The following is a 21211-nucleotide window of genomic DNA, read 5'->3' as shown; positions in this document are numbered from 1 at the left end:
GCTTAACAGTGACAGCATGGTATAAGTAGACCTAAAGCATCAGTGCTCAACACCTTTCAGTACATCACCACAATGAGCCTGCTCTTGGCTTTCTGCTTCAGCTTTCCACGAAATATTGAGCCAGCCTGAGGGCACCAGTCCTGCTTTTCAGGTCTTCAGTGGCTCAGGTGATTGGAAATATCCTCTGCATTCCAGGATGAGCACAGTGATTAGAAATGTCTTTTTCCCTCTGGAAATGAAGCTTGCTCCAAAAGAAGGCATAAGCATTTGTGCAGTGGACTGAGTTCTGAAAAGTGAGTGAAGAAAAGGCATAAGAACATTAATTCAGTGAATTGAGAATGTGAATGCAGACTTATTACTGCTTTCACATCAAGGCGAATCGTATTGAATGCCTATATCATGTCTGTGTGCAGCCTTAATATGCAGTTCAATAAAAAAAAAGGCATTTAAAGTGCCTTCTTAATGCTACAGTGGTGGTGATTAAAATAATTACTGTTGCATACAGCCAGGAGTCAATGGCTTGCATTGCAAAATCAAAAATCTCAGCTCCAGAGGATTCACATCATTTTATTTGCCAATAGTCTATTGATTTCTCATTGAGTTTTAGACGTGGGAAGTAGATGCAGCCATGGAGAATGGCAGCGTTGATAGCTGTCCTGCCGCTGAATAACTTCCCTCAGGAAATCCCAGTCTGAGGCTGATGGTAGATAATCCGGGTTCCTGGATATGTTATTTCATCTGCTTCATATGCTCAGGCTGAAGTGGACAGAGAGCAACTAGAGAAGTAATTTTCATATGCCCAGGACTATACTGGATGAACTAGAAATACTCGTGCTGGGCCCTACTGATTGCGAGAAGGTCCAAATAACAAACCGTTATGTCCATGCTCAGTCTCGCTGCAATCAGAGATTTTAATTGTGTGAATTACACTGTATTGCAGGTCACAGCACAAATTTAATTAAATCCTGATAAAATCGATTTGCAGTTCTTGTACTGCTTAAGTCAAGAATAGAAAACTACTAAGCCAGGCGCCCAGCTGGAGAAACTTCTCAAGTAGAAAATTACAACTGCATTTTTAAATGTTCATCTTATTTCGTATGCAGGAAAGGCTAATGGGCTGGATCCCTGCTGCATACGACAGGTGAGTTCAGCTAACGGTGGTGGGATTGCATTCACTTATGCCAGCTGAGGTCCACCCTTTCATCACATGCATAAAAGCAGAATTTGTGGTTTTAGGAAATCAGCACTGGCTACAGACTTTAATCACGGCACTGGACCTCAGGCTTGTCAGTTATATAAAAGTTCCATCAAGTCTGTGATGACTCAATGTTGGTTTTGTCTCCAGTGGCAACACGATGTCCTTTGGGACATACAAAAATTATCTCATTGACATAAGGCACCCGCCATTTGCATCACAGGAAAAGTCTGGTGAGCACCACTGGGATTTCAAAGGACAGTATTAAAGGCCTGACGATTTCAAGGGAAATCAGACAACATTTTAAAATCTGCCTCCAAGACTCTCAGCACAGCTGGGACACAGCTGAGACAGATGTTAATAAAAAAGCAAGTTCTCCCTGGTTTCTAGAGCGGAGGACAGGAACTTGGGAGATCTAGCTGTAATACCAGCTAGCTGGGTGACCCGGGACATTTGAACTCTTGGTCTTGGTCCAATCTGGTTTCAGTAGGGGGCTAACTGAATATCACAGAACAAAAAACCATGGGCGTTGACAGCTTCAATGACAGAGAGCACCAGAGTTGTCATTTCGTGATAGGTGAGCTTCCTAGGGAGCATCCTTGCTAACTAGTCCGTGAATGGAGGTGGGCAGGCATCACCTCAAGGAAGACAGTGAGTTTCTACAGGCGATCTATCCCTTCTGTAGTAACTTGTCTGTAATTATCTTTCTTTTTCTTCATTAGCATGTTGTTTGGTTTGCTCTCTCTGGTCCCCACACAGACAGAGCATCATCCTTTCTTTGCAGAACGAGACTACTTTGCATGTGCGTTGTGAATCCAGATTCACAGTGCCTCATCTTCTACCTGGAATGCCGATGAATAGCCCAGCAGTGCCTCTGACGCAGCTGCCCTCTAAATACCAGATACAAATCAATAGATATACATTAGAGCTGCAGTTTCTGAGCCAAAGATGTTGCCATGACAGCTGAAGGGTTTCTGGACATGCTTATTGCACCCTCTTGTGTTTGTTCACTATAAATGCATGGTTTATTCGCCTATACACTTGTGCCACATTTTGATGATGTCCCGGTTGATACCTAATGCCGACCGCCGTCCTGGACCTCACTGGTAGAGCACAAAGGACTGGAGAAGAGGATAAGCCGTTTGTCTGGATGGGGATTCTCAGTAATTTTGTAGCAGATAGGGGTTTGATCAATAAGTGGAGCAAATCAGCATAATTTTTTTTTTCCATATCCGTAGCACCCCTTAAGATTATGGTCCTTGATATAATTGATTCAAGTCACAAAAAATATATATGACCTAGGAAGGAACTTGCATTAAATTATGCAAGCAATAAAAGCACTTATTTAACATCACTTTGTAAGTTATGCACAAGGAATTAAATTCACAGCCACTTTGCCTGGCACTTCTCTGAAAGACTTTCCAAGCTGTGATGGATGGTATGTGGGATCTAAAGAGCTTTTCCGGTTCTCCTCACTTCTTCTGTGGTGGGCAGGTTGCCCAAGTCCTTCTCTTCCTTTGATTTGCACTTTTCCTGGGGCAAGGAAGAAATCCTTTAAATAATTATCGATTCTGATACTGCCAGTATAATTTCTTCTTATTGATTTTTCCTTCTAGCTCCAGGTTCTTGCAGGTTGAGGCTTTCTAGGACCACCCAACAGAGACTGACAGCTTTAAAAGTCCAAAGCCAAAGATGCCCTTTTCTTCTCTGTCACATTAAATGAAATTTTAACCTTACCTTTACAAGGCTTTACAAACTATAGTAGATTTTTTTTTTTTTCAGCTTTGCCTGCATTGAAAGCTCTAGTCCTCTAAAATGACCAGAAATGTGACCAGTCTCATTGTTTGCTTTCCTGTGGATGCGGATGGCAGATGGTGAAATTACAGTGGAAACAGAGGACAAGAAAAGGTCTCAAATATTTTTAAGACAGATTGTTAAAATCCACAGTTTCACTGCACTGTTATAATGGTGATGAAACCTCTGAGCTCCCATTATAAATGGGTAATATTCAGACCCCATTAGAACTAGCCCCATTTTGAAATTTTCAAATGGGGAAAGCAAGTGACTATGTTGGGAAAAATGCTTGCAAAACATGTCCTTATTTTCAACCTGTGTTGCTTACACAGCTTGGGTGACATACAAATGTTTTTCCACCTCCTCAGCCCTACGCTCTTGCTCAAAGTGCTCTGGGGATGTCAGAACCGAGGCGTGCATCTGAACGAAACTGGGGGTTCAGCAGAAAAGAGCCTTACATAGTTTATTTATAGAGAACTAAGCAGACTGCTGGCTGCGTCGAGATCAAAAAGTAAATCTCAAGATAGAAATATTGTTTTGGGCATTTTTATTGAAGCTTGTCAGCTAAACAGGATATTTTCAGCTGGGTGAGCGTTTGGTGCAGAACTGCGAATTAGGTACACATATATATACAAGTACATACATATAAGTAAAAAGTAAGGTGGTTAAATTCAGATAAAATGAATATCACGTGGCATAGCTGTTGCCACTGTTGCTGTGGTAACCAAGCATGACAATGTGTCAGACAAGTTAATTTTAGACAAAATAAACTGTTTCTTGAAACTGTTGGAGAAACAGATGGATTTTGTCTTAAAATGGACTCTTAAACATTTGCTTTTTGGAAGTACTTAGAGGGAGACCAAATAAATGCACATTCACCCCACAACAGGTTGCTCAAATGAAAGGACTTTCCAGATGCTTTGGGACCATCTTTATTACCTCACTTGCTAAAGTATTTTCCTGTACCTGCTCGAACGGACGTGTGTGCCAGCTGAGATGATGATTTGATTTCTTTTTGCTGTATTTCTGCTAGGTTGCTTGGCATCCATTCTCAGCACCCTCTCCGGAGCTTCAGAACTCTCTGTTTTCCCACACTTTTATTTCTCTCTGCAAAGTGCTGATTTAACTGTATACCGAGTTTCCTCCTCAGTGCTTTCACCTTTGCTGTTATTTAATATCCTCCAGACTGCTTCCACCAGGCTAGCCTTAATTTTCAATGAGAAGGTAGTACACAGAATGTAAGATAACTCTATTTGGGACCTGGGTATGTTGAGTAAAAATGAATTAATCACTGGACTAGATGATGATGGTTGCTAAGGTACCAGTGGTCATGACCTGATTATAGGAAGGAATAATATAGAGGACAGTCCTAAGCAATAATATTTTCACTTAGTGCTTCAAAAGGGCCATTTCCCAATGCTGAGGAAAATTATGAGCCAAAGAAGGTAGGAACAAAAATAGAGATAGAAAATTCAGATTTTCTTTTAGCAAATAGATTCAAAATCCAAAAAAACCCCACCAAGTCAAGATCAAATAAGAAGAAACTGGTTACCAGAAAGAACACTCTCAGCTCAGTATGAAAAAGCAAAGCAGAAATTGAAAAAAAAATCCAAACCAAACAAAAAATGAGCAAAACCTAAAACTATAATAAATGAAATTAAATGGCAGTTGCTATCACCAAGAAATTACGAGATTAAAATAACTGATAAGAGAAGCTGATGACATAAAGGGAAAAGCCATTGCAGGCAGTGTTACAGAAAATTTTAAATATATTAAGATCAAAGAAATGGTATCAGCAGTATAAGCCTTTGCTAGAGAGAGGGGTAACCATTATGAATAATATCACAGAATAACAAGAAATGCTCCCTGAAAAATGCCAAGAGTTTATTACATATTTTTGGTGATGACTGCTCTGTTTGTAAGTAGCCAAACCCGCCAAAACCACCTCTTCTCATCATCAACCGGTTCAGATAACTTCCAGAAGACTCTGACAGAGTTGGCACAGGAGGTGGTTGATGCATTGCTGTGAATGTTAATAAATCTTTTCCTTCCTCTGAAATTCCAAAAGGCGGAAAGACTATATGTGAGATCATACTGTCTTAGGCACAGAAGAAGCTGGAGACCTGACATCTATCAATCCCAAACAAAATAATGGAAAAGCTTATATGAGATTCACTTGGTAAAGACTGTGAGTATAATTAATGCCAATCAAAACTGTCTCTAGAAAATGGGCCTTGTCAAACAAACCCGATTTCATTCTTCAAGGAGATTACTATTTTAGTTGGAAAATGTACTGATAAATGTAGCAGACTTTCCTAAAGTGCTTGCCTTCATATTGCACAATTTTCCGACTAAAAATACAGCATTACAAAATATCAATACACCCTGCCACCTAACTGACACGTTTTGCCTATGAGGAAATCACATCTTTGGGAAACAAATATAAACTCATTGATACAGACACAGATTGCTCTGCTGATTGCAGGAGTGAAGCACAGGTGACCACACTGTGTGGATGTCAGAGTTTATGGTTTAATGCCAGTCTGACCTACAGTGCCCCTGCACCCCTCCCAGCCTTACGCTCCTCAAATATAGAAATTCTCTAACACCCAGCAGGGAACTCCAGAAATTCTGCCTGATTTGTTACATCAAAGATCCTGGGGAAAGAAGAAAAAAAAAAAAAAATATATATATAAAAATAAATTATAGCCCTGCATAGATATTGTTAAGCCAGCTGCTGCCCTAGAGAGTGGTACAAGACAGAGACAGAAAGTGAGACGCTTTTGGGTTGTCATCTCTGTTTTTTGGATAATATGAGAGTGAATCCTAATGTCTGATGGACTGAAGAATATTTCCAAGCAGTTGTGCCTAGTGCCATTTTGAACTGTGCTCTGAGGACATTTAATAGTGCTGGCATCTCCCAAGGGATGCTATAATGAGACTGAGCATCTCACAAGCAACACTCAACATCTTGCAGGATCAAGCCTGTATTTCTCACCAGGAGAAAAGCTAGTCCTGCTATCGAAGCCTACATTCTCTCTTGCTTAATTTCTTCCAATTATTCTTAATTGTGCCCCCAGGAGTAGAGCTCTGTGAATAATTGATTTTTTTTGTTGTTTTGTTTTGTTTCGTTGCCAAACAGGGGGGAGGGGAATTATTCAAGGTTGATTGGAAATGAAAAACATTTGGGATTTTTAACAATAAAGAAGCCCTCCCCCCAGGCATTTTTCAGGTCAAACAAAATAGTTCTTTTAATTTAAACCAAGGTATTTTGGTTCATTTTCTTTTTTCTAATTGTTGTAAACAATGAAGTGTAACTATATGTAACCTTAAAGCATCATCTGAAATGTGAAAAAGTCAAAACATGGCATTTAAAAACAGTGGACTGAAATGTTTCAAATGTAACTTTTGGAGCAGAGGGTCTGGTATAGATCAGATTCAACCAAAATTAATGAGAATATTCACTTCCACTATCAACATGCATTTTTCCAGTGACTGAACTGTTTTCCCCATTCTCCCTCCCAGATCACCCACTTCTGTTATGATCCTATTTAAACAATCCTGCCTTTGGTATTGACTTGGTATTCAGCTTACAAATGTAGGTAGATTTCTGTGCTTTTCCTGAGCTCTCCTTTAGCCAAGCTCTACCTGATTAGTTCTTCCGATCGTCTCACAAAAGTCAGTCCCTTCTTCCTACTAATCATTTTTCTTCTTGGATTTACCTACACTTCTATCAACGTGTGCCTGGGCAGGAGCTGCTACGAAGTGAATGCTGTGTTAAATTGCAAGCCAGTGACAGTGGCTACCTTTCATAGGTAAGAGGGTTTTGCTATTTTTCCTGCAATGACCATTTTTGGCTTAGGTTTCTTTGCTTTACCAATCTCCTTGAAACACATTTCAAGCTGGCAAAGGTCTGTTTAGCCCTTCTATTTTTTTTCTTGAAAAATTGTAGGTAGCCCATTTGTAAGCATGGATTGGAAAAGCACGCATCTTGGATGCTTCAGTGCCTTTTAATAGTTCATAGTTTCTGAATATTTTACATTACTGTGTTCACTGAAATACCTGGTCTTGCCCAACTCAAATATTCATTAAATTTGCCAAAGGCAAAAACTTAATACACATACTTGCTACTTCCAAACATTACTTACGAACATCTGCATGCGTAGATGCCTGAGGCTGTAATAAAGCCAAACCTGTCTATATGAAATATTGCAAGGAAAAACACTGGAGGGTCACCAAATCAGAAAAAGAGAAGAGAAAGAAAAGAGCTACCAACATTTTCCAGCACATTCAAATGTTGCCTGTTCTTTAATACCCTCCTTCACCCACAACCTCAAAGCAAATAATAGGTATGAGGCTTTGCAAGTGGAACCAAAGGCTAATGAGGATGATGGTTCATCTAGCTTGGAGGTGTTGCCAAGGTTAAGTTGGCCTACACTCTGCATCAGAACTGCTTCCATAAAGAAAAAAAGATGAGTATTGTCATAGGAGACTCCCTTCTGAAGGGAACAGAAGGGCCAATATGCAGACCAGACCCACTTCTTAGGGAAGTCTGATGTCTCCCTGGGGCTCAAGTTAAGGATGTGAAGAAAAAGCTTCCAACCCTGGTATGGCCCTCAGATTATTATCCATTTTTGATTTTTCAGGTAGGCAGTGATAAAGTTGCAAGAAACAAGAAGTCCGAGGTCAATTAGGAGAGACTTCGGGGCCTTGGGATGACTGGTTAAGGGATCAGGAGCACAAATAGTGTTCTCCTCTATCTTTCCAGTTGCAAGGAATGATGAAGGGAGAAATAGAAAGAGCCAGCAGATCAATACCTGGCTCCAAAACTGGTGTCACCAGCAGGATTTGGGGTTTTTTGATCATGGGTCAGTTTACGTGACACCAGGCCTGCTGGCAACAGGTGAGGTACACCTGTCTCAAAGAGGGAAAAGGATCTTTGCCCAGAAGTTAGCAGGGCTCATTGAAAGAGCTTTAAGCTAGATTTGAAGGGGGAAAGGGATAAAACCAGGCTTGCTAGAGAGAAGCCTGGAGGTGGCACACCAATGTTTGAGGGACAGTGTGCTAGCAAGGTCCTTCAGTCTGCCATCTCAATGGAGGTAGGGGATGGAGATCCATGCGGCAGCAAAGATGCAAGGATTATTGATGTGTTAGAAATCGCAGAAGCACCTGAAAGTGGTCGTGTAGGAATTAGGTCTTGTCCCGTCAATAAGATGGTGGGATCAATAGCCCAACTGAAGTCCATCTACACCAATGCACACAGCATGGGCAACAGACAGGAGGAGCTAGAAGCCATTGTGCATCAGGAAAACTAAGATATAGTTCCCATCGTGGAAATGTGGTGGGATGACTTGCACAACTGAAGTGCTGCAATAGATGGCTACAAACTCTTCAGGAGGGATAGGCAAAGAAGGAGAGGTGGTGGGGTGGCCCTGTATGTTGGGGAGTGTTTTGACTGTCTAGAGCTTAATGATGGTGATGGTAGGGTTGGGTGTTTATGAGTAAAAATCAGGGGGAAGGCCAACAAGGCAGATATCATGGTGGGAATCTGTTATAGACCACCCAACCAGAATGAAGAGGCAGACGAAATATTCTATAAGCAGCTGAGAGAAGTCTCACGATCACTAGCCCTTGTTCTCATGGGGGACTTCAACTTACCAGAAGTCTGCTGAAAATGCAATACAGCAGAGAGGAAACAGTCTAGGAGGTTCCTGGAGTGTGTGGAAGAGAACTTCCTGACATAGCTGGTAAGTGAGTGTGTCAGCTAGGGAAGGCACCTGATGGACCTGTTGTTTGTGAACAGAGAAGGACTTCTGGGTGATGTGGTGGTTAGAGGCCATCTTGGGCATAGTGATCATGAAATGATAGAGTTTTTGATTCTCAGAGAAGTAAGGAGGAGGGTCAGCAGAACTGCCACCTTGGACTTCCAGAGGGCAGACTTTGGCCTGTTTAGGAGCCTGGTTGACAGAGTCCCTTGGGAGGCAGTTCTGAAAGGGCAAAGGTGACCAGGAAGGCTGGACACTCTTCAGGAAGGGTATCTTAAAGGTGCATGAGCAGGTGACAAAAGATGACCCAGTGGAGAAGAAAACGGCCTGGCTGAACAGAGAGTTTTGGCTGGAACTTAGAAAAAAAAGGAGATTTGATGAGTGTAGGAAGATGAGGCAGACCACTCAGGAGGACTACAAAAATATTGTAAGGTTTTGCAGGGAGAAAACTAGAAGGGCCAAAGCCCAAATAGAACTTAATCTGGCTACTGCTGTGAAAGGCAGTACAAAATGTTTCTATAAATACATCAGCAACAAAAGGAGGCCTAAGGAGAACCTCCATCCTTTATTGGATGTGGGGGGAAACATAGCGATGAAGGATGAGGAAAAGGCTGTGGTGCTTAATGCCTTCTTTGCCTCAGTCTTTAATAGTAAGAGCAGTTGTTCTCTGGGTACCCAGCCCCCTGAGGGATGGGGAGCAGAATGCAGACCCCAGATTCTGAAGGGAAATGGTTAATGACCTGCAACACCACTTAGACACACACAAGTCTCTGGGGCCAGATGGGATGCACCCAAGGGTACTGAGGGAGCTGGCGCAAGTGCTCACCAAGCCCCTTTCCACCATTTATCAGCAGTCCTGGCTAACTGGGGAGGTCCCAGGTGACTGGAAGTTAGTTAATCAGTGACAAGTGGCATTCCTCAGGGGTCGGTTTTGGGTCTGGCACTGTTTAACATCTTTGTTGGCTGGTGGGACAATCTCTGATGGACAGTGGGATTGAGTGCACGCTCAACAAGTTTGCTGATGATACCAAGCTGTGTGGTGTGGTCGACACACTGGAGGAAAGGGATGCCATCCAGAGGGACCTGGACAGGCTAGACAGATGGGCCAGTACAAACCACATGAAGTTCAACAAGGCCAAGTGCAATGGTCCTGCACCATGGGTCAGGGCAATCCCAAGCACAACTACAGGCTGGGTGGAGAATGGATTGAGAGCAGCGCTGAGGAGAAGGACTTGGGGGTGTTGGTGCATCAAAAGCTCAACATGACCCAGCAATGTGCACTTGCAGCCCAGAAAGCCAACCGTGTCCTGGGCTGCATCACCAGCAGCATGACCAGCAGGTTGAAGAAGAGGATTCTGCCCCTCTACTCCACTCTCATGAGACCTCACCTGAAGTACTGCGTCCAGCTCTGGGGGCCCCAGTACAAGAAAGGCATTGAGGTGCTGGAGCGTGTCCGGAGAAGGGCAATGAATCTAGTGAAGAGTCTAGAGAACAGGTCTTATGAGAAATGGCTGAGGGAACTGGGGTTGTTCAGCCTGGAGAAAAGGAGCCTGAGGGGAGACCTGATCACTCTACAACTACCTGAAAGGAGGTTGTAGCCAGGTGGGTGTTGGTCTCTTCTTCCAAGTAACAAGTGATAGGACAAGAGGAAACAGCCTCAAGCTGCAGCAGGGGAGGTTTGGATTGGATATGAGGAAAAAATTCTTCATTGAAAGTGTTGTAAATCATTGGAACAGGCTGCCCAGGGAAGTGGTTGAGTCACTGTCCCTGGAGGTATTTAAAAGACGTGTAGATGTGGTGCTTAGGGCCATGGTTTAGTGATGGACTTGGCAGTGCTAGGTTAACGGTTGGACTCAATGATCTTAAAGGTCTTTTCCAACCTAAATTATTCTATGAAATTGTTTTGGTAAACAGTGAGGGAAGGCTAAGGATTGCACATTGGGGAGAACCATGCATGGGAAGAGTTATGAGAAACCTGTGCATGTTTTCATAAATCATCCGAGCAGAGCAATATTTACTGTTCTTCAAGGTGATCCAACACTGTCCTGCTTCCAGGATTTAGTCCTTTCAAAAGGACATGAAGCCTGATGATGAAAGTGCTAAACCTGCCAGTTTTTTTCTGATTTTTTTTCATTAAGAAATGTGTTATCCATGCTCACATGTTTGTTCAGCACACACGCTTCATCGATTTACATTGTATGAACATACCTTAGCTGTGTCCTTAAAACCTCATTAGTGTCTGTTGAATATCCATTTAAATCTGAATTTTATTCATAAATGCAAATTTACAAACATTCTTAATTGTGTGTCATGCATCAGTGTGATTACAACTCCATCTCCTCTGTTTTGACATAATGTGGATTTAATATTTTGCAAAACCACCAGCCTAGATAATGCATAATCACTTACCGTTTATACAGAGGCAAATGTTTCCCATCGTTTGTAGATTTGGTCAATACCTACTGGGAAAGACAACATCCTGCAATTAACAGGAATGAACTAATAATAGCCGCTGCTGTGGCCATGCAAAAGCAGCACAATGTTTACTTTCTAACAGGAATCAGAAAATATTCCTTTGTTTAGGAACAAAAATGCAATAGTGCACATATATGCTTTGCATTGTCTACAAAGAACTGGTAACCCAAAGCTTTGCTGCTGTTAGATAATATTAAATAAAAACTAAATTAATAAGAGCCAGTTAACAGTAAGAATAGAATATCAAGATTTGTGTGATGTTACATTTCTCGTCTTCACTTTAATATCCTTTGTAATTTTGTCTCTCCTATTCCTCCCATGTTCTACTTTTCTCCTTTGACCCTGTAATTCTAATAATTTACCATCACTAATTTTCACCTCAGAGTTGTCCTGGTTCTAGCTGGGCAATGGGCAGAAGAAAAGCCCAAAATGCAAACTTCCACCCCATGCATCTATTTCAGATCTGAGTGAATTATGCCAACCTTCTGCCTATGAGAATACAAGTCTGATCGCCACAAATCCTGTCAAATCACTTTTTCCAGTGTTGCAGTGACTCTGCAATGAGCCTTGAATGCCACTGTTACTTCTTCATCTAAGAATCAGAGTTTGAACCTGGCACAAGGGTGTGCAATTACAACCCCAATAATTTTTTAATTTTCAACAACTGGATAGGTTGTTCAGCAGAAAACAAGCACAAGCTCTGGCTGGTTCCACTTACTGAAACTGCTGGTCTGCTTTGTGAATTCTGGATTCAAAGATACTTCTCTCCATGCAGACCTTCTCGATGGCATGGCACCAAAAAGGAAAAGCTTTACCTTCTACAAACTTCTAGTGCTTTTATTCTATTGGGAAATCAGTTGGTGATCTTCACCGATACTGATTTTGGTACTTAAATAATCAATCTTTTGTTTTTGTCCTTCCTTCTCTTTTGGCAAGAGAGTTTTCTGAAGCTGTGCCTTTCCTGGTAGCTTGTAGAGCAGGTCTCCCTCATGAGGATTAACGATGTTCATAACTATTGCTGCGTAACTATTTAAGACTGGGTGAGATGGAGGGATGGAGGACAGTTTTTCAGCTGTCTCCCCACTGAATGAAGCAATCAGCCTCAAAACACGCTACGGCACAATGCCGTGCCAATGATTAAATTGTCACAGCACTACTGCAATCATGACCTTGCTATTCCCTCAAATTCTCTACTTTTAATTGCAAGATGGTCCTTCACCTGAATACGTCCTTTTTTTGACACTTTTGTGTTTCTTCTTTTTTGTCTCTGTAGACATGACGATGGACACTTCCTCTCTCATCCAAAACCTATTCAGTGAAAAGCAGCAAGAAATACTGAATCAGCAGTTCCAAATTTGTGGGTAATCATCTTCCTTGCTTCATGATTATTGACCCTTCGATCCTTTTTCTTCAAAATATGTAGTCATTCTCCTATTGACAGAGACTTTTCCATGGAAGCTGCTACTGTTGTGTGCAAACTTTCCATTTCCATTGATTCCATACCATCTCTAGGCTGTCTGTCATTGTCAGTAGAAGAACAAGACTTGGGTCCCACGTGTTCCCCAGCTCCAGCATGAGTTGTATCAAGTAAGGTGCAGATCCCAAGTTAATATTAAGCAGAAGAAGAAAAGTTGTGCCGAGACTCAAGGCTTCAAGGACCTCCTTGACCTGTAGAAGGACACTGGAGAGATGTCAGCTATTTATAAGATGGAGAGAGGATCATCCATAATTTTTTTTTTTTTTTTTGAGAGAGAGAGAGAGCAAGCAAGAACTTGCGAGTTATGCTGAGCTATTTCTTATACTCTACAAAACTACCTACGTGTAACTGAAATGCTCCAATTTAAAGGGAACTCCCTTCAGCAATAGTTGTGTTCCACGTGTTAATTATTAAATAGAAACATATACATTATTTCTCCAAATTCACCTTCTAGATACAAAGTTTGACTTTGTCACTGTTTCCACACTACAGAACACTTAGTTGTCAGTAATATTAAAGGTATAAGCTTGCCAATTTTTTAACTCTGTCTACATTTGAAAAATGTGTCTGATTTTTTTTTTTTTTAAGTTAGACTTTATATCAGATTTTTCTTTTGTAGCTACTTTCACATCCTTTTCAGCTTGTTTTCATGCCTTGCAAATAGCAGACATCCAAATCTCACATACTATTTCAAGGCCACGCTCCAGGCAGAGCATGGAGGTGCAGAAGAACGGTGCAAGGTAATAGCCTTTTTTTAACACATCCACTATGCAATAGTGCAGTGAAACAAAAAAAAAAAAAACAAAAAAAAAAAAAAAAGAGGGGGGCGGGTGGGGGAAGTGGGGTTAACTTAGTCCTCAGAGAAGGCAGTTGAGCCCAATAGCCTTGCATGGGATTGTGGCTTCAGTAGGAGAGCTGAAATGTTCCACTTCCTATTTTCTCTAATAAATACTTCATTTGCAGATTTATAGTAGATATCTTGTATCTTGCTGTTATGAATCTATGGAGATTTGAAAGTAATTAATCATGCTGAAAAGTCTTCCTGCTAAGGAAGGAAGAATGTGCAATTCTGCAGGCTGTTAGTCAATAAAGAGAGATTTTTTAGGCATTCTTAATCGACTACCATTTGTCACCAATTTACACACAGCAGACTTCTGTTCAGGACACCCTTGCAGGGTAGATTGCCAAATCAGAAGAAAACGCAATTTGAAACATCCACCAAATAAGATTTCTGTAACTATTTCCCCAATCCACATCCCCTTATGTCAGTAGGTTTTTGATATCTGAATTTATAAAGAAAATAAGGTAAGAGATATGTGAACTTGTTGTAAATCTCTACCAGGCTAAGAAGGATTTCAGAACCCTTTAAGTAAAAGTGTCAGAGAATAGAGGGGAGGCCTATAAATAGCACCAGATAGTCTAAATAAATGTTGACTCAATGACTGTGAAACTCCCTGTTGCACAGATAAAATTGTTTAGTCTTGGTCAGGAGTAGAACATGAAAATTTATCCTGGGAACAGTCATTCTCATGGTGAAAAGGTCTGTGCAGATTTTCACAGGTGATGGGATGAACTTAAAGGAGAAGTAGGTAGGTATCAAGAAAGATGCTCCAACGCAGTGAGATCTATTAGACTGCAGAATAGCCTCATAAGGAAACTGATAGAAATCCCATTGCTCAACATATTTAAAATTAGACTGGATACAGCAGGTGTTATATATCTCTACCTCTGCAATAAAAAATTAATGCAAAGAAATCACCCTGGCACAGCTGGGGACATAAATAACAGTCTTTAGTTCACAAACAGCTTAAAAGGCTACTGCTATATTCCGACCATGTACCACAGTACGGAGCGCTTTGAGTGTATTGCAGGGGCAAATCTTGGAGGAAAATGGACTCCATACCTTGGTAAGTGGGCTGTCTTTGGAAACTTGTGACCTTATACCTTGCTAGAGAAGATGTGGGTTTTTTTTTTTTTGGGGGGGGTTTGTTGTTTTGGGGTTTTTTTCCAGACTTGTACTTTGTTCCAGTGGCTCCTTACTTGTGTCTCTCTCTCCTATAATTTCACATTTCTACCCACTTGTATAAAGTAACAAAGCATAATAACTTGGTCCTGCAGTCTATTACTCACCTTTCTACCTTCTAAGCCTTTGGAAATAATATTGCCTCCCCAATATCCTGTGTCTTGTCACATGAGCTTTATAATGAAAATCTTTCTTCTTTTGCATCCTTATTTCTCTCTTGCTACATATCTCAAAAGATCATGAAACTGTCAAAAGCAGATATGCTTTTGTCTCTGGTTTGTCAGGATACTCACGCATAAGCAATCCGGGAGGGGAACCAGCTAGTTCTTGCAGGATATATGTTATCTAGATTCCATGGTCTAGACCTACAGACATTCAGGAAAACGTCAGATCACAGATTTAGCTCAATTGCTTATGTTTACAGCGATGGTGTCTGTGGGAAAACTGGTAACGTAGACGTGTTACATCCCGAAAGAGTGAAAGTGTTTTGAGAGATGGTCTCTGTCTCAACAAGCTGATTAGAGTTTCACAGGCAAGTTAGCCATAATGTGTTGATGATGCTTTTCTTTAGCAAGGCTTAGCCCAACGAGTTTCTACTCTAGGATAGACACCTTTATAATTACTCTTTCTGTTCAAAAAGGATAGAGGGGAGAAATTGCAAGTTGGCTGGATGTGTGAAAATAACATCTTTTGCAGTTGTTCAGCTGATAGCGAGGGTTTGCCAGGTTGGTGCATAACATCACACCAGCTCTGTTACGCTTCCTGCCCCTCTGGTTGATGCACGGCGTGTTACATAAGTGAAGACGATGCTATGTGGCTCACATAGAGGAGATGATAGAATGAAAATTGGGCTTTCAACCTTAACACTGCTTACTTCTATTTCAATGTTCATAAAGAGTCATTTTATCCTTAGATTGCGCTGAAGAAGTACTGGGGAAAAAAAATTAAAATTGAAAAGGTGAATTCTTTGAGTTAAAAATCACCAGTGCAAGATTGCTGTCAAGGCAGAGGAAGCTCTGTAGGTAGTAGTAACAGCCTTCCTTTAGCTTCACACAGGAAAACAATCTTTAACATAATGATCTGGAAAGAAGACTTTGGAAGCAATTGAAGATATGGCTGTTTAGCTCTCTTAGGAAAGATAACTGACAGAAATCTTCAGTAAGAGTTGTCTGACACGGAGTACAGCAAAAATTGTGTGTGAGGGATGCAGGCAGAGGTCAAGCTGCAAGTCCATTGCAAGACACAATATATTTCTGGATCAATGCTGTTGATTTATTCTGTTTTTTTTAAACCATTCTCCTGTGGAAATACAGATACTCCTGAGCACTGTTGCTACTACTGCAGTTGTTAAGGGGAAAATGCTGCATGCAAACACAGAACATCACAGCCCTCTCATCAGGCTGGCAGTCTAACCACTTATCCAGCTTTCAGGCCCATGATGGCTCAGATATGGAGCCTCACTCAGCCCTAAACCCTGCCAACCTGTAAATTATGCATGCCTCTGCCCAGCTGCCCAAGGGAGTTGAAATGGGAAGGACACAGAGACCACAGCTGGCTGGAAGAGGGTCCATGCAGCACACGGGTGGAAAGGCTTTCCTTTCTACCATAGCTGGTGATGGAGGGGCATGCCGTGCACCTTTCCCTTCCTGCACCCGGTCTGGAGCACTCACCAAGGACCTGGGAGAACGAGGTTTAGTGTCCTGTCCTACCTGCTTGATCTCAAACCCAAATCATGTAGGGTGGGTGAAAAGAAGAAAAGAGGAAGAGAGATTTGAAGCTTTGGCTTTTGACTTCAGACGAGTGTGGGACCAGAGGGCTGGAGAAAAGCAAAACCACTCGACACTGCAGTTAGTGCTATCATGTGACAAGTGGGTATCCTTGCTCTTGGAGTTGTTTTTTTTCAGGTTATACAATTGCAAATTTATTTACAACACACATCTAGCCCTTGAAGAGGAGGTTAAGATCTTTGTCCCTAACCTGAACTCAAACCCTAAGCTGCCCTTAGGGAGCATTCTAATGGCTCCACAAAACAATTATCTCCTTTTTGCACCTTTTCTGCACAATATACACTCAGTTCATATCTGTACAATGGAAACTTTCAGCAAAATGGATGGGGAGCTGCTCTTTTACCTTGCAGCATATGATGCTGTCCTTGAACACAGGGTTTGAATCCAGCTGATGGGAAGAGACTAGCACTCCAATGTGCTCTGTTTTGCCCAGGTGCTCTGATAACAGAGCTATTTTGTAAATATATAGTGAAACTAACCTGCTGTGCAGTGAAATACTGGAATAACACTCTGCCAAACTCTGCAAAGAAAGGACCTCAGTTTCTGCTTTCAGGAGAAGGGTTAATGTTTATCAGTCCTAAATAGGAAGGATTTCCCTACAAATAAAGTACCCTGAGGAATGGGGGGAAATTAAAGTAAACTGTTGCCTTCTGCCTTTCCCTCCCTGCAGAACACCCTGAATCTGATGGCTTTTGGCTTAGGACACTGCTTTTTAGGAATCTCTCTCTGAAACATCTTGCTCTGGCATGCATTACATGCAGCAAACCACATCATAGACATTTCAGAGCCTTGGATGCTACTCTGCCACGCCAGGTGCTGATCTCCTGCAATGCATCTTGCTCTGCACCCATGTTAATTTGCTACAACAGATGTTTACAGCAATATAGAAGCAGTTCTTTGCTCCCTCCCCCCCCTTTTTTTTTATCTCTTTTGATCACAAAGAAAACAGATGAAGTGTTTCCAATTGCTTCTTGGCTTTCACATATACATAGTCCCCATTAACTTGTGACTGTTGCCTTGAAATCTTCTAGATTTTTTAACAGAATTCGAGTCTTATATAGTAATGCTAGGAACAAGGAAGTAAGATTTCTGGTCTTCCTTTTCACTAATGTGTTCAACTACGGCCCATTATACCTCACACTGTAAAAGAAAGCTCAATTCAACAAAATCTCTGGATGGCTCAAGGGGGACAAGGCTACCTCAGCTAAATGTCAATGAGATTGAGCCTAGACCCACCAAACTCAATGAGAGTCTTTTTTTCATTGACTTCAATGAGTTTTAGATGGAGAATTAAGTTTATTTGCTAGAAGCAATAGCAAATTGTCAAACCCCTTCAGCAAATCTCCCGCATGGGAGGAACAAAGGCACGGAGCACGTTGATGAGAATTGTGTGCACTTGAAAAAGCTGTTTATATTGGACACTGCTGTCTTCAGACTTCTCATACTTTCTGTAAAACATTTCTTTTCATTTCCATCTTTGACTGCAACCCAGTTGTAATATTTGAGGCCCTTTTGCTCCTTGCTCCATTTGTTATGTTCCCATTTCAAAGAGAAACTCTATCTGCACCTTTTTTTTTTTTTTTTTAATAAAGGTCACAGTCAAAGTTTGAAACTTGACATGTAAATTCCTTCTGGTGGAAAGTCGTTCTTTGTTATGGTAAGGATGGAGTAATAACAAGCTTTGTGATTCAGTTACCACTTTCAGTGCATCTTTGAGCCTTTCACAAAATTTTAAAGTCCATAACACAGACATGTATAGGACAAAACAGGGATGCAAATTAAATTGTGGACTGTGTGATTTAGGGAGCTAGAATCAAAATCCCATTCATCTGCTGCCACAAACTGGTACACTCCAAATCCACAGACATTTAAGGTCTTTTTATCTGAAAATTTTCCAAATATTTAATTCTCTGCTTGTGTTCGTAAGTGTATTACTTTTGCTGGAGTGGAAGAGTGTGATTGCCAGTACCTATTTCACATCTAATTCCCACACGAGTCTCCGAATTACTTGTCAGCATTCTTCCTCTGACATTGCCTGAGGGCCCCAGTCATTTACACAAAACACCCACGAGTGCGTGGTGAGTCCAGATTTGGGAGTTGTTCTTGAGAAGGAAACCGAAGAGGGATGTAACAGGCTTGCAGTGTGTATGTGAGATTAAAGCACTGGAGCAAAAAAAGAACCCTACAAATCAACCCACTGAACTCAAAATTGAGTTGTTACAGTACTTCTCCAGGTTCAATTTTGTTCTATGCTTCAAGGGATACAAACTTTCATTTCCTGTGAGAATACTCTAGCAAACCACCGGGCGATAAGTGGAGAAACAGAGCAGAGTAAGAAAGAACATGTTTATGATTCTTCTAATTCAACCTTGCCTTCATTGAATAAATAGCCCAAAATGATCAGGGTGGAATTTCCTAAAGAGTTGAAATAATTTTTTGATGCTGAACTGCCCTGTAGTTCATATAAATTCTACTTTCAAAAAACATTATAACATCTGGAAGGAAGATTATGATAGCACAAGGATTCAGTGAAGACTTCAATGGCCCTGTTCAGCACCCATAGCTATAGGAGGAGGGGTAATGTTTTTAAACTGAAGGAGGGTAGATTTAGATTAGATGTTAGAAAGAAATTGTTGACTGTGAGAGTGGTGAGGCCCTGGCCCAGGTTGCCCAGAGAAGCTGTGGCTGCCCCTGGCTCCCTGGCAGTGGTCAAGGCCAGGTTGGATGGGGCTTTGGGCAACCTGGGCTAGTGGAGGGTGTCCCTGCCCATGGCAGGGGGGTTGGAACTGGATGGGCTTTGAGGTCCCTTCCAACCCAAACTGTTCTATGACTCTATGATTTTATGTTTCTAACCATGATAGACATAGGATTACTCAAAACAATTTTCTGCTAAACTTTAGCAAAAGAGAAGAGAAGAAATTGAGTGAAAGTCAACTGAGTTATGTGGTTCCTTGCTGACAAATGCTTTGCGTCCATTGTAATTTTGATGATTGTACATAGCAATAGCATCCTTTTTCTGTCCTTAATAGTAATCAATAAAATGAGAATAATCATGTAAAGAGGTCTTCTAGGGAGTGGAAAGGATGTGGTGCAGTGGCCACTCCTTGGAGGGAGACTGTGAACAAACCCATCTGCTTGAAGGCAGGATGAAGCCATTGAGGTGAACTGTAGACGAAAAGGATGTGGAGGGAAGCCAGGTCTCAGGTGAGAAATGGAAGGATATTTTGGCATGGAGGCTTGTGAAAAAAATTAAAGACAGCAGCATGTCAACTGATGTCCATTGTTCACCCTCCACTTCCCAGCATTCACTAACTGATACACTGAGATATGATAACACCACAAGTAAACAATAGCTACATCATTGTCCAAGGTGGAATCAGAGGCCGAGTGATGAAAAAGGAATAATAATTTTCATTGCCATTATAAGTGCAAAACCAATGCAGCATGAAAATGGACTCATGGGAAAATAGACTTTTTGACCCAACATGCACTTTTCGTGTGAAAAGTTTTCATACATCTTGAAAACATAAGCAATAATTCCAGCATACTTCCAAACATTCCTCTTAATTGCAGTTAAAAGAAATATTTGCCCTTGACTCTTATTGTTTTTGGAGTTGGGGTCTGGCCTGAGGGGCATTATTTTTATGTACACTAAATTTAAAGCCCCTTGACACAGCCAACACAGTAAATATGAGCTTAGCATGCATGAGAATTGGGCCATGCGTGAAGAAAGCAGAGTTTTTCTGAAGAAGATCCGTAACAGAGTGAGGCTCCCTTCTGTCTTGGACTGCGACCAAGGCAGCTGCTGTGCACCTGGCTGTTCAAGAACCATTTAGGCCAGAGGGTCGGCCAAAAGACTGTCCACAGGTCTAAAGTATATAGCCAGCATGCTGCCGTACTCACTGTTAGCCTCGGAGGAAAATGCTGTGTCGAACGATTTGCAGGGTGAAGGATTATTCAGAAACACTTTCCCCAAATTTATAATTCCCTTGCATGGATAACTAAGAGAAAATATGCTTAAAGCAGAAAAATCAGCTGATTGATGAGTAATTCTTGCTTCAAAATGAGAAAGCAATAGCTATTACCACTCTCATCTTTTGCTCTGTGGGTTTCCTCTACAGAGTGGTATTAAACCACTAACCGTTCTGCCTAATGATAATAGCCACAAAATGAATTTCTTCAGACTGACACTTACAATTAAATATAACTGAAGGTCTGACATGATTAATGGAACCATGGAAAAATGCAGTTCTCTGAGTCCTAAAACACACATACATACATGATGATATCAGAGCAAAATGAGTTAAATTCCTAGCAGAACACACAAAGACACAAACATCAACTCATACACATTTTCCATTGTGGTCTGCTGTGATAAAGAGGATTTGTATACTTCAGACATTCCACACAGATATTTGAAAATAAATGGAAATGGTGTTTATGATTTGCAGAATAATTGACAGAATAATTTAGCATGGAGGCTAAATGATCAAGTAGCTAATTTTATCCTTGTAAAGCAATGTAATATGTGTAAGGCCATCTCTGTGTGGGATTATTAGATGAGGAAGTAATAATGCACTATGTTATCTCACAATGCTATGGGTCCAACACAAAGCCTATTAAAGTCTATGTAAATGTTTCTGTTATATTCAGTGGCCTCCCTGCTGATTCATGAGCAAATCTGATTACAAGTTT

This window comes from Balearica regulorum, chromosome 4 (assembly GCF_011004875.1).
Source record: "Balearica regulorum gibbericeps isolate bBalReg1 chromosome 4, bBalReg1.pri, whole genome shotgun sequence".
NCBI lineage: Eukaryota > Metazoa > Chordata > Aves > Gruiformes > Gruidae > Balearica > Balearica regulorum.
This window is presented reverse-complemented; position numbering follows the sequence as displayed.